This window comes from Struthio camelus, chromosome 6, assembly GCF_040807025.1.
Source record: "Struthio camelus isolate bStrCam1 chromosome 6, bStrCam1.hap1, whole genome shotgun sequence".
Classification (NCBI taxonomy): domain Eukaryota; kingdom Metazoa; phylum Chordata; class Aves; order Struthioniformes; family Struthionidae; genus Struthio; species Struthio camelus.
This window is the reverse complement of record NC_090947.1, coordinates 8,045,382-8,059,741: the sequence shown is the minus strand read 5'-3', so window position 1 is coordinate 8,059,741 and position 14,360 is coordinate 8,045,382. Positions and strand designations below refer to the sequence as shown.

Below are 14,360 nucleotides of genomic sequence, written 5' to 3'. Positions count from 1 at the left end.
CAGGCTATGTGACAGAGATGATTAATCCTAGCCACAGATAAAAACTTCCTGTCTTTAAATAGTTTCAGTAGATAAATAACTTCTATAATGAAACACTATCCCACAATGGGGTTTTGGTCTAAGCCAGGAACTTTTGAGTTTTAACTCTGGCTTTCAGACAAAGTCCCTGTGTGGATAAAAGTAAGCAGAAGCCTGGTTTTTCCACAGAAAAGATACACCCTTAGCTTTTTTCGCAGTCCACAGGAGTTCCAGATACTCAGCACCTGCAAATGCAACCCCCCTTCTCTGTCCACTTCGTTAGCTATAGACTAGGTAGAGAATTTTCCCTGCCGACGTACTGGAAGAAAGGATAAACTACTCAACGTCAGAAAGATTTCTGAAGATGCAGATCATGGCTCAGAGCAGATTACAGTCATGCAGAGCGCTCAGAGCCTGGCTTTAAGGAGCCCGCGTTCTCATCGTGGTCCCCACCAGGACTCAGTCTTTATCTGGAAAATGTACCCAGCAGACCTCATGCTTGAATCTGGGTCACACACATGTTTACTACTGCTCGCTTGCAAGATCTGCTCCAAAGCCCGTTAAAATAAGCCAGACTCTTTCCTCATTTAAGAGGGCGGGAGTCAGGGCTTTGCAGGATGCATGCTCCCCAGCCTTCCCCACTTGTGGCTAGCGCAGTGGAGATCTAAAACCCAGCTGCCTTCTGAGAGTGTGTTTACACAACTGGGGAAGTCTTGGCCTCTGGAAGATAAAGGACTTTCCACCACGGGCACTGTCCAAGTGGTATTTAAAAAATAACATTCAGACCACTGCAAATCTCTGCAGTACTTGCCTTTTAAATTCTGTTTAAAGCCACATAGGAAAAAAGAGACCGTGCATTGTATTGATTTTCTCCGATTCCCTTCCAGCAGACAAATTTGGGAGAGGGTGCTGTGACCACCAAGTCTTGGGGCTGGGGGGAAATAAATGGAAGTGGAAAGTGCTGCCTGTAGGAATCTTATGCTTGCCAGGACATTTAGAAATAGAGAGTGGTGGAGAGAGAAATTCTCTGAAAGGAGGAGCTTGAAGTTGTTTAAGGGACTTTTCTAACATGCAAAATAAAAGGGCTACATACTGGAAATTCATGCTAAAGATAGCTGTGCAAATGCAGGAGTGTCACTGAGCCTCCAGAAGCACTGTGCCTACAGCTTTAGATTTACGGTAGCAACCGAGGACAGCCTCCACATCCATATGGCTGCACTGCTGTTGCTGCTGCTAGGCCTAAGCTAGCTACACAGTGCTGCAGAGACTCGCCCCTGGCTTTGCTGGTACTCACAACACTTTCATACAGGCCAGAGTACCACGGAAAGACTGGGATTCTGCATCCATAAAGGGCGGCAGCTGTCAGCAGGGCTGGGTATGATGCTCTCATTAACATTTGAAGTAATAACCCATTATTTCTCCGTAAGGATGAGAGGATGGACTCTCACATATGGTGGTGATTGGCAAAGTAGCGCTGTGGCTACCAGCATTCCCTTTTAATGCACCATGTGGTAAACGGAAAGATGAGGCCAGATTCCACCCTGTCTCATAATGATTTTTGCTGGTACCTCTGCAGGCACAAAACATCTCAAGGCCTGCAGGGAACTGATCCTTGATCCTTTTCCAGAGCAAAGTGGGACCCACAGACCCAGTACCTCTCCCACTGTCCCCTAAATAGGAGCCAGCTGATACTGCAATGTTTAATGAGAAAATCAGATCAGCTCACCTGTTTGGTGTCCCAGGCCGAGCAGCGAGAAGCAAATAAGGTTTCTATTTTGTGATTTAGGAGCAGGGAAGCTCCTTTTATCGGTGTTTACTTTTGACTAAGCATTGACTGAGAAAGGACTTGGCCAGTGGGATCGAATGTCCATGCTAATTCAGTGCTGCCTGTGAGAGGTGTATTCCCCAAAACTCTCCGCCTTCCCTGGCTTGGAAGTCCGGACAACAGGGCAACAGAGCGCTGGGGCTCCAGGTGCCTGGCTCTTCTCGGGGGGGGCAACAGTACATCTGCCCAGGCTGGCCTTGCCTGGCTGCTTTCTCTGCTGCAATTTAAAACTAAATGGACCAGGTAGCAAAATCCTTATTTTGATAACATTTGCCTTTAAATCTGATGTTGTTTACCTAAAGACTGGCTGCTTCGGTCTTATATCCACGAAGCACACTGTTGTCAGAAGGTCTTCAAGAAGATTTCTCAGAATGAGTTTTTCTGCTAGAAGCTACGCTAGGCTACAGCCAAGATCTCTCGGTGCATAGGTAGTATTTTCTGCTCTTTTTTTCAACGTGAGAATCATTTTTCTGAGTTAACTGTAAACTCTACCTTTAGATGAGACATCCTACCTCAAAATAGGCTTTAAAATGCGCTTAATATTTCAATTCTAGGAGATGAAGTTTAGACTCCAAATGTCATATTTAAACTCCTAAATATAAGTGGCCTGATTTTCCAGGGTGCTAAGCATATGCAGTGCCTGTTGATTTTGAGATATGTGGGTGCCTGCCAACCAGTTTGGAAAACCAGGCCATTTTACTTAGTCATTTACGTATAGATATCTAACTTCACACAGCCGAGTTGGAGACCCTTCCTAGCTTCACGCAGTTCTGCTTCAGCTTTATCAAAAAGCTGCTTACATTACGAAGCCCTCGTGGCCTACTCCCTTCCAGCCCTATCTTATATGCTGCTGTAAGTATCCATTTAAGACGGATTTTGCAGAAACAAACAACTAAACTATCTCGGTTTAAACTACCCCTCTCCATTTTTTCATGCAAAATAAATCGTTTCACTAACATTTTGAAAAAAAAATGTTCCTTACAGAGAGAGTGACCTCCTTTTTGTACAGCAATTACTACTTAAGACAGAAGGGAATTTGTGCTGCAGAACTGTTCTCCTTGGTACAGAGGACACATTTCACTGGGAAAGACAAAGTTAAATATGTAGCAAAGTTAAATACACAAACTGGGTTCCAGCCATATTTGAACTGTATCGCAAACTAAATAATGCTAGAAAATTAAAAATGAGCACTGCCTGGCTACTCTAATCTAGATTTATTGTGCTCATCCTGTGTGATGCTTGATCAGAAAGGAATGGCACGAAACAATGTGCTTGAAGCCAGGTCTATGCTAGATGTATTTGCCATCTTGTTGCTCAAACACCTCCTCCTCATGGTGGGGCAACTAATGCAGAGGAAAGCAAACGTGCTCTAATTCATATAGCTTATACTAGCTCAGCATTAGTTACAGTGACCTAAACATTTTCCTCTTGGAAAACTCTCATATATGTTACAGTTATAAATGCTGCCAAGATTCCCTTTCTGTGATTGTGATACTCATATACTGGCACAGGCTTTTAGGGGTCTTACCCTTAGTCTAAGACTTTCAAAGAGAGTTAGCAGGATATGGTGCTTGCACCAGTCTCTTTGCCATCCACGGAGTCTTCAGGCTCAAAAGAGGTAACGATATGTCAATACTTAGAAAGCAATTTGGATCTTGAGACCTTAAAGTGGAAAGTATTTATGGGAGGTTGCAGGTAGTCTGGAACCTCACATTGGAGTGGATGTTGCAGACTAAGGGGGGTCTCAGTACAGGGTCAGCAGTAACAGAAAATTAATTAGAAATACCTTTCAGAGAACAAGGGGAGGATGGTGAGGGGACAGGCAGGGATGAGGGAAGACGTTGGAGACTTTGGAATGTAGCACAGGGAGAAATCATCTCTGAAAACATATGCACGGCTTTTGAAATAAGGAGGACATTTTTCCAGGAGATAGGTCCGAGCTTCAGCACATCTTCATTACAACATCCTGTACACAACGTCCCGACCAACGCTAGTTTTGGCTCCAGTAGTGTTCTCTTCTGGAAGCGAATTTTTGCTTCTTCCCTCCGCGTGCCCCCGGTTCACGTGGGTCCACTGTGACGCGATTAAAGCTGGATCTGCACAGGGGGAGTCAGATGAGCAAAAAGCAGGTAATGACAGTCCTGCTATCGCCTGCTTAACACTAGGCGCTACCAGGTTACTCAGTGACAGGGAAACGTGGGACTGTAGTGATGTGGTCTTGGCATGCTGGGGATCTGCTTGCATCTTGACACTTGTCATTAGCGGCAGGATTTCCATTTACTTGGTTAAATTTGTTTACAGCGGTGTAAGAATAGCTCAGAGCAAATCATACTCCCATTTTGTTGACTTTCCAGACACAGCCGTGTTTTAAACGCAGGTGTGAGGCTCTGTCTCATGTCTTTAACTGTGTACACAACAAAGCCATGATGTAGTCATACTTGGATCCTAAATAAGCCCATATAATAAACACATCCAAGCAAGCAAAAGGCTAAGAACATACGGGGTGCTGCCGCGGCTGATTTCTGGATGGCTGTAAAACACACAAAAAGCCCAAAGTGAGCACCACTCATGAAGTACGGAAAGCGGGCAGAGCTGTAATCTTCACTACTCCCCCATGGCGGCCCTGCTGCACAGACTCTACCCACCACCTCCTCTGCAGCCGAGACAGGGCAGAGCTGCTCAGGAAGCAGCTGCTGCACCGCCAGCCCGCCACCTCCGCCTGCATCCGCAAGGGCCCCGGCGCTCCAGGCCAGGCCCCTGCCTCCCGGCGCAGGCTGGGCAGCAGGCAGCGCCGGACACCTGCCTCCTGCGGCACGGCCGAGACGCACGCCACCGCCGCAGCACCACCTGGCCCCGGGGAGACCCACAGCTGCAGCCCAGTCCCCTTTCCTGGCGCGACTGGAGCACGGCCAGCCAGTCTGAGCGTTCTCCAACGCTTTTGCAAATCAGCAGGGGTAAGTCCCTGGGAAGACCAGGCTTCTCTTATATCATATCTTGTTTGTATTGTAACAGAAGGAAGGCTCCTGTGCAGAAATTTCGTCCTGCTGGAAGAAGATGAACGGGGCTATTTGTCGGGAATTGCTGAAGCAGCCCTGCGGGAACTCTAGCTCCGGCCAGGCAGACGTTCAGTGGAGCTGAACGTCTCCACTACAGGGCCACACTAACGAGACCAACTGTCCTCTGGGTCGGACCGCATGAGGCTTGTGGGCCGGCCATTGGGGCAGCAGATACCCGGCACAGCCGATGCAGCCTGGACACGTGGGATTTGCTGCCTGCTGCGTGAGCCGGTACTGCCGTCCCAGGCAGCAGCATGGGTGTAGTAACCCAGATCCGGCCCGCTACTGGCACAAACTGTCAGTGCTCCTTTGTGCCACAGGGGACCTGTGTCTTACTAGAGGGCTTCGGATCAATTTTGACCCAATACAAGAAGTGGAAGACTATCCAGGGGAGGAAATGGGAAAGGAAGGACAAGAATATCAAAGATGAAAACAGGTGGTTGCACACAGTGATTTTGCGCACTGTAAGCGTTGCCAGACTGCTCTTTTGAGACACCAGTATTCTTATTGGTGGCTGTGGTGGCCCTTACCAGCTCTGCAGATGGGAAAATGGAGTGCATGTGCAAAACGTTTCTAAGGGACCACGCAGTGGCTTCATATATTTGTCCAGGGAGCAGAGGATTTTAGGATGCAGAGGAGAAGACAGATTGTGCTTATGGGAGAAGAAGGCAAATGGTCAGTCGAAGAGGAAGAGATGGTTAAGGAAGAGACTTTGAAGAGTTTTACAAGCAAGAATTCAAAGCTTATGGGAAGAGGCTCTAGGAGAAGTAGGTTAACATGAACGGGTCTTTGGGAGGAAGAAGCAAGACTTCAGAACAGCCTAACATAAAGCTCTAGGAAAAGCAGCAGCATTAAGGTAACTTCCAAATTACAGTCTGGAGGAACTCGCTAGGTTGCTGAACATGAACTGACTACACTAGCTACACGCAAAGGTATACAGTTGATTACAGTGCAGGGGAACAGTGGGGTTTCTCCTCTAAAGATATTTTCACTCTGTGTTTTCCCGTTTGCTAATGGTCTGTTTATACAGTGCATGTTGCAGGAGGGTTTTGTATCTGCTTTAAGTTTAGTTTTCAGGTAAATAATCAGGAAAAAAGTTGTTTTAAAATCTAATATCACAAATTAGTTTTTGAAACAAATTTATAGATTTTTATGGATCAAAAAATGTCATTTGGTATAGGCTTAAAAGCTCCTCAGTCATTATTTAACATGTGTTGATAAAAAGGCATATAAGAAGACAGCATCCAGTTTTAACTGTAGTCTGACTTACAGAAAAGCAAAAAGCTACCTGACACAATATGATGATGAGTCAAAAGGAACCACTAGGTCCTCTCTTACGCCTCTGTTTGACTACATGTACATATTGATAGAGTACAAAGGAAAAATTAGTGTTAAGATTCTAACAGAAGCCAAAATACCCTTCACCTAAACAGTCTCTCTCTACAGGATTTCCTTCAAAACCAGTACCAGTCCGTGAAACTTCCTGCCCATCGACTCCTTTCTCAGAAAGCTTGTCCACACTGACTCAGAAGTAATCCTCTAATAAGCAATGCAAGTGTGACCGAGTTAAGATTGAGGGGGATTTTATTTCCAGTTTTCTTAACACCATATGTTCCCTTAATCCCACTCTTCATTTAGTCAGAGGTAATCCCTTACTGCTTCAGGACATATTACACGCGTATATACCTATGTATATATGTGTGTGTACCTGTATACAACATTACACGTGTGGTGTTAGACTAATAGAGAAATCACATTGATATTTAAGACAGTTGAATTTTCTTGAAACAAATGCTCCCAAATAGACTACCTCAAAAGTACACATTAACATTCAAGAAGGAAATGTTCCCCGAAAGAATTATTAATGAAGATTGCTTTGATTTTTGCTCATTAAGCCTTGAATAAAAATCTTGCAAATTATTCTGAAGTGCCATTTAATTCTTCCCACCTCATCACTAGAAGTATTCCAAAAATCATGAAGGCCCTCTTTTGTAAGTCCAGAAACATCATACAGACCATGCTCAAATGTGTGTTCCTTTTTCATCTTTCAAATAAACTGTAAAAGTTTCAAAATACAGTGCGAACAAGGCTGAAGTTTACTGTCCAGAAATCTACTGGCCCTTCTTATACAGCGGCTCAAAAGAGAATCTGAAAGTTCCTACAACTATTTTCAGTCATTCTCTAGTTAAAGAGCAACTGCACCAGTTTAAACGACTTCTCTAAAAAATGTGACAAGTCCAGCCAATGTCACTTCAAGTGGTCAAGACAGAAATTCCAGTAAATCTTGATATATGATTTACAAGGCATATGTCAAATATTTCACATATGCACAAAAATGACATGAAAAAAATAGTTCTGCTGTGTAAACATTTCTTACAGTTAAATAACACAGAACTTTTGGAGAAAGCTGAACTTTCTCCCCAGTCTTGCAACTCGATTGGTGCCAGCTGGCTCCCAAAAGGAAAAGGGTCCACTTGAGTAAATCTCAGTCCAGAACAAGATCCAGGGACAAGACATGGCTGAAGACAGCTGGGAAAGAACAGTCACTTGCAACTAGAAAAACAAATAGTAGTGCCAGCACTGTACCAGAGATGTGTTTTCTCTTTCCCCGCAGCTCCAGAAACTGTTCTACATTGCTGCGCCACATAGGCCCAAAGCTTCTCCCTGCAGTTATGGCCAGCGCAAAAATGAGTTTGTCTGGTTTTAAAATATCTCATTCTATAAAGACAGGGGAAAACTGGCTGTAGCATAGCGGATATTCACAGTGCATCAGTAGAAGCTCCAAAATTCTGTTCCATCTCAGATAGCAACTTATCTGAAAACTGTAGTGGCTTATTTTATTGCACATTCACAAAATCACTTATACTTTAGCTTTTATTTAGCAGATTTAGCAAGAAATTATTCCTTCATGAGCATTAACTACATATAAGGTGTTTGGTCTTGAAGGAAAGGCACTTCTAACATTTACATTAAACGTTGGTCTTTTTCTAACTCAAAAATGACCAATAGACTTCTCTTTTGAAGAGAGATTAATAGATTAATAGAGCCATTTCAGCCTAAAATGAAAAACGTCAGCATGGAGGAAGTAAAAACTGAAGGTTAAAACTGATCCGAAAGGCAAATGACCACTTGTTGCTTCTTGTATGCCTTACCCTGTAGCGGTAACAGACAGCCTGATCTGCCAAGGCCCTCTCAGACATGCATTCCAACCTGACACAGAGAAATGCCTAATCCAGACAGACCCCTGCATTATCCTGGGGTCTTCCAGGTTAGTAGCAGACGGAGCCATGGTGTCTTAAGAATGGGTAAGTACGTAGCAAAAAGGTCATTGCAAGAAGAGAACAATTCTCCATCAGAACCTCAAGACTAACTCTGAGCTGCAAAGTAGAAAAAAAAAGTAGGGAACAGAAACAAAATCTTTTTTTTTTTTCCACACCCCACTCTGCCGTCCACCTCGCTTAGTATTTTAAACATGTTGTGGAGTAGTTTTGCTTATATAGGGCAGTAATTTTCCACAAACCTTCTGGTACCTTCATGTCTTTTCACTGTGAGGCTATGTAACAAACCTCTACCAACAGGAGATGGGATGACTTAATGCTTTGGAAAGTATGTGTGATAACGTTAGCTCCAGCGCTGAAAATTCTAGGGCTGTTTGGACTACTGTGGGGAAAGATCGAGGATCTTGTGCCATGTGTTTTAAGTGAATTATGGGCTAGACCCGATAGTTCTTGGACATTTGTAATCTCATCATTTTCAGTGGCAGAACTCAAAAAACCTCCCAAAGATACTCGAGGGCATATTTGCTTGCAGATTTGTTTGCAAAGCCACTGCCATAGCTTTGGCCTTCTTTACAGAACGCCCACCCTTAGCCTGTAGTGGCTTTTCTAAAAAATGGCAATGCCAGAGTCCATGTCTCCTATCCTAGCATTTGTTTACATCATCTCCCTTGCCGTTGTCAGCACCTCATTCCAGTTGATGTCACCTTTTTTTTCCTGGGCTAATTGGCCTTTTCCCATTCATCTTCTCCACTGTGATTTTTTTCTTTTCTGTAAGATAGGAAAGTCCTGGCTCCTCCTCCCATCTCCAAGGAGATGATAAAAATCCTTATTTTATGAGTGACCAGTGGCACTATTGTGGTTGGGACTGACAGCCACATTATTTTCCCTTGTAATCATACTAAATCAGAGGAAAAAGAAAGGGAACCAGAAAGTATTAATATATTTTGGGGCATGATAGATCTTACAGCCTGCAACTGAGCCGCAGAAAGCCACTCATTTATCTACTTCTCAGTAAGAAACTCTAAAAATAAAGATACTTTTACGCTAAATTTTTCCTGAAGATATAAAATATGTACATTTTAATTACACTTTGGAGAAGGAAAATTAATAATGACAATTGCACCACTCCCCATTAGTGGAAATGCCCAGCAGTTAACCTGCCTCAAGCACTTTCCCTATCACTGAATCCCCTGGGTGGGATTTTCCAAAGTGCCAGCATTAGCTCAGCCCTGCTGCCATTAAAATCAATCACTGACTTCAACATGGGAGGAGAGTCAGTGCAGTGCCTGGCATGGGGGAAGAGCCTAACCTTTGTGTATGCAGTGGCTTGCCTGCATTTATGTGCATTGCTGCACAGGTGCTCAGATGCAGTCATGAGAACCAGGATTTTCCTCAGAGGACTTAAAAAGGAGCCAGACACTCAGCTGTGCTGAATAAAGAGAATGGGAAAAGAGTAATTGGGGGGGGGGGGGGGGGGGGGGGGGTAGCATAAGTCACGGAGGAAAGGGGGCTTTAAGAAGAATGAAGGAAGATGAAACTGTGGTGCATCTAATTCTTTGAAGCACTGAAAACCTTCATCTCGCACAGAAAGATGTGACCAACGTTGTGAGTCAATGACGGGTTTACTGACGTTACTGAGTGTTTGTTAAGGGTAGAGCAAATACTCATCTGGCTAATAAAAGTCAGTGAATTGTAGCTGCTGTGCTACTGCTCATAGAGCAAAACCTTCCAGAATACATTTGCAGTGTTATTTCATGCAGTCTATTTTCTGTCTATGGAATCCAATTGCCATAAGCAGTCACCAAGGCAAAGAGTTTACTAGAATTAAAAAAAAAAAAAAAAGGGATTTAGGGAGCTTTGTGAGCAAAGACAGCGTTTGCAGCTGCGTGTGCTAGATTAAAACAATGCAGGGGACAAACAAGCTTCCTGCTTCAGCAGTATAAGCTGATTGCTTTGAGGGTCAAGAAGAAAGGTTTTCTTGCCTTGTGCTAGCCCCGCTGATTTGTTGAGCGGAGTGGCCTACAGTATGATAATGAATGATGTAGATTATTTGCTATTCTGTATTATGGCAACCATGGTACTTCTTTACAAAGAATCTCCATTAATGAGTCTGTGATGAAGAAAGATCTCCCAGGTGGGAGCCTGGCTTGGGATTGATGAGAGCAGGATTCACACCCTGACTCTGAAACAAACTGACTTTAGAGGTGTAGCTTAATCATTCCGTGATTTAAATCCTCATAAATCCATAAAGAGGAGGGTGGTCACATTTTCAATAACAGCATGTTCTGTGCTGTGGATTCCCACTGAAAGTCAGAAGTATTTCAGCTGGAATTAGCCAACATGTTCCTGATTTGCACTGATGAAATGACGTCAGAAAATGGTGTTTTCATTCCGGTGTGTTTGTGGTGCTCCTTCTGCTTGAATTTGTTCCCACAGGCAAATAGCACAGCTCAGAAGAATAATTTCTGAGAATAGTGGCCCTGAGAAAGCTTAGCAACCTTAATCTTGAACGTAACCAGTTTCTGAAAGGGATGTAACGTGCTGGTGCTACTAGCAGAAGGCAGCCTTGGAGCCCCAGAAGCTCCCATCCAAGCCTGTATTCCTACTAAGGACTGTGCCTGTTTTTCATTACACCTGTTGCTTCAAGGTCAGATTCTCTTCAAGATATTCTTGTTTACTCAGAACAGTGGATAAAAGCGGAGGAAAAACTTTTAAACTGTAGGCTGTAACAGCTGAATTATTTATATTAATGGCTATGGGTGCTATATCTGTTTTTAAGAAAGACTGCAATACTTTGTCATAACTCCCATTTGGAAATGTCATTATAGCTAGCTTGAGCAGCAAATAGATACAGTATAGGCTGAGCAAGTTATTGATGTACAGGAGAGGCTTTTTCGATGATTATGTAGCTTGAACGCTTTAGCCAAAAGAAATTACTTAAAAAAGAAGCAGGTGGAAACAGTCAGACTGCTGTTCCCCCGTTAGTGCTGGCAGGGGTCACGGGCGCTTGCGGGTCTGTCAGGGGATAGTGGAATTTCTGCTGTGAGGGTGTTTGAGCTTTCTCGGGAACAACAAAGCAATCAAGAGGAGAGGATTTTTTTTTTTTTGAATTCTCACATATTTCCAGTCTTTATCTGATCTCCCTGGTGCATCCTTTGTGGAAATTCCCCTAACTGTCTAATAATCCAAAAGCCTGGGTAACCTTTGTTTGTTTATATTTTCTTATGCAGAATGATTCAAATGCATAAAAGTTTGAAGGTTTCAAAGTTAACCTCAGCTGCCAGTGCTGCTTAGCCATACTTAAAATTGAGACTGATGGACAACATTAGGAAGAAGGAAGGGTCAATGGCCATGGAATTATTGCCTTGATTAAAAACAATGATCCATTTCATCCTTTCCCATTTGGAAGCAGATACACATTTAAACTGTCCTTTTAACCTATTCAATGGGCTTAACTATTTTTATTATTTTATTAGCTGTTAATTTTATTGGAAGATGTGTGGCTAAATCCCCTGCACTTCTTCAAAAACCTTCTCTGAAGTCTGCTGCAGGTATGTACTATTTCCCTGGCCTGGGGGATGATTTTATATTAATAACTGATGTACGCAATTGGAGAGCGTTTCTATAGGATGCACGTAGATCCAATCTAGTCCTCAAGCGTAACGTGATCTGGCTCTGCTCTCTACATTGCATTAAATTGACTGTGTTGTCTGGTTAGACTCAGGGCAACTTAACAAGCTTGACTGAAAGGACTAACATCTCTGTGCATCAAGAGCAGACTTTGCATTAGTTAGCCACAGACTCTTTTTTACTGTAATTACACAGCTGAGCGTATGAAGTTTTACACCCTTTCTGGCCATGTGGTTACCAAACCCTTATGGTCGGGAGCACGACCGGGCGCTGCTCCAGCGCGGGGCTAAAGCAGATGTAGCAGGAACCGGGGCTGCAGAACGAACCCAAAGGCGCACACCCGAACCCAGAGGCGCACCCCAGTTGCCGTTTGTGCTGACAACGCACGTGCTGTGCTTGGTCGATTAATCTGAGTTCTTTATCTGGGGGCAGGTGGTGCTATTGCAGTCCGTTGGGGGTCACTGCAGATGGCTAGGAGAGCGCGGGCAGACTGATACAACCTGGAGACTCAGGAGGAACCTGTTGATAACATGAGTTTCGTCATCGCTGCTAGCACTCTCGCTGCTGATATTCAGCAGGTACAGCATGGTGGCGAAAATCATAAGTACTTACCACTTTCAATAAATAATGTGAGCCCAGACATTTATTAGTGGTGGCACGCTTTCGCAGACTAGGAAATAGTGTAGCAGTAGTGGTTTGTTACTTGGAAGGGTTAAGGGACATTTTTTATTTGCGACCCCCGAAAGCTCCTGTAGCCTCTTGGTGATTCAGCTCCAGTATTTTTATTCTAGATTGGTGTTCTGTAAGAGAAATTCAGTGTTGCAGCTGAAACAGCCTGACATTTCTGCATCCATAACTTTGACCCCAGCTTGTCCAGGATATTTTAGTAGATAACGTTTCCATTTTAATCATCTAAAATTTGTAAGCAATTACATGCTGAGGCTAATTTATACAGCAAAGGCATTTTTCGGTTGCTGTTTCATTATTTGCTATTCTGTGTGTGAACTTTGCCTTTCAAATGACATAATTGTACGTACACATACAAATGCTTCTCCGTGTATTAGCCCGCATTTTAAAAGCTGCCTCTTCATGCTGCTTTTGACCTAGCTCGCAGTCTTGCGGGCAGCGCGCTGTTAACAGAAGTGAAACAACGGGCGTTATTTCGCCTGGACTGTCTGCGGGCAGAGAACAAGCCGCGCTCCAGCGGACTGAAGTTCTCCCCTTGTGTGAAAGGGACACGCGAGGTGCCAGCCCCTTCTCCGGCCCGGCTTCTGGCAGCGGGGGAGAGGGCGGCACGGCCGGCGCCGCAGAGGCCGTTGGGCGCGGGCCGTTAACGGCCGGCGCGGGGAGGCTGGTGGCGCGAGGCGGGGCGCCGCGCCGAAGTTCGGCCGGGCGGCAGCGGCCGTTGGGCGGCCGCGCGCGCCCACCGCCCACCCGCCGCCGGCGCGCGCCAGCCGTTAACGGCCGCCGGCGGCGGCCCCGGCTCGGCGCGGCTCAGCCCGGACCGGCGCGGCCCCCCCCCCCGGGCGCTGGCGGTGGGCCCGGCGGGGCGGGGCGCGGCGAGGTGCGGCCTGCGCGCCGGAAGTGAGCGGCGGCGGCGGGGGCTGAGGCGGGAGCGGCGGCGGCGGCGGCTGTGGTGCCGGGCAGGGACGTGCCCCGGCTGCCGGGCGGCGGCTCCGGCTCCGCGGAAACAAGAAGGGCGAAAGGAAGGGAGCGGCAGTAGGAGCCGGTACCGGCGGCCACCGCTAGCGGCGGCGAGAGGAGGAGGCGCGCCCGCGGGGGTCCGCAGGCGGAGCGGGAGCGCGCCCGCCGCCTCGCCCCTCCATTTTGCGGGGGTCGCCGCTGCCCGCCGGGGGCTGCCCCGCAGCCGGGGCGAGGTGAGTGGGGAGCCGGCTGGTTGTCGGGAGGGGGCGGCGGTGGGGGAGCCGGGCGGGGAGTGGCGGTTCCCGCCGCTGAGGGACCGCCGGGGCCGGGCGGGCGGGAGGGTCTGTGGGTGAGAGAGGGGCAACGGTTTTAACGGCCCCCGCTCTGTGCCCCCACCCTCAGCGGTGATTTTGCAAGATAGACCTTTAAACGTTGGAGGCTGGCGGAGGTTTGGGGCGTTGGGGCTTGGGGTTTTTTTTTTTTTTTTTCCTTCTTCCCTCTCTGCTCCCTCCCGGCTTTTCGCCGTGGTGAGGCATGCCTCCGAAGAGGCTGGGAAGCGAGCCGGGGATGCGCGAGGGATGTGGTCTGTGGCATCCAGACAATGTCAGTTTGGGCGAGTCTCCACCCTGTGGAGCTGCAGGCACCGAGTCCCCTGCACGGGCATCGCCAAGTCGCTGTGGTGCGCCCCGGAGAACAAAACACGCGCAAAGCCCCTTTCCCTGCTGCAAAAGGGGAAAGAAACGGTTTGGTTTGTTCATAAGAATCGTCTGTTAAACACCTCCTCCCCCCCCCCCAAAAAAAAAAAAACAAACTGAAATCTTTTAAGCTTTTTTGCCATCCGTATTGCTGAGGGCAGGCTGGTTTGTGAAGAGCCTCCCAGGCAAGGCTGATGTCTGCATTGGTTTTCAT

The 14,360-nt window shown here is 46.3% G+C and overlaps 1 protein-coding gene across 3 annotated transcripts in view; it reads left to right on the top strand.

The window, feature by feature from the left end:
* Window positions 1-4,579: 4,579 nt before the first annotated feature.
* The window catches only part of RAPH1 (Ras association (RalGDS/AF-6) and pleckstrin homology domains 1), a 109,064-nt gene continuing 99,283 nt past the window's right edge, over window positions 4,580-14,360 (top strand). For 2 of the 3 annotated variants that reach the window (XM_068947998.1, XM_068947993.1), the window contains exon 1: window positions 13,406-13,684. The gene's annotated coding sequence lies outside the window, so the exon portion shown is untranslated. Of the gene's footprint in view, window positions 4,798-13,405; window positions 13,685-14,360 lie in introns of those variants that run through there. The other variant, XM_068947997.1, reaches the window with a different exon arrangement.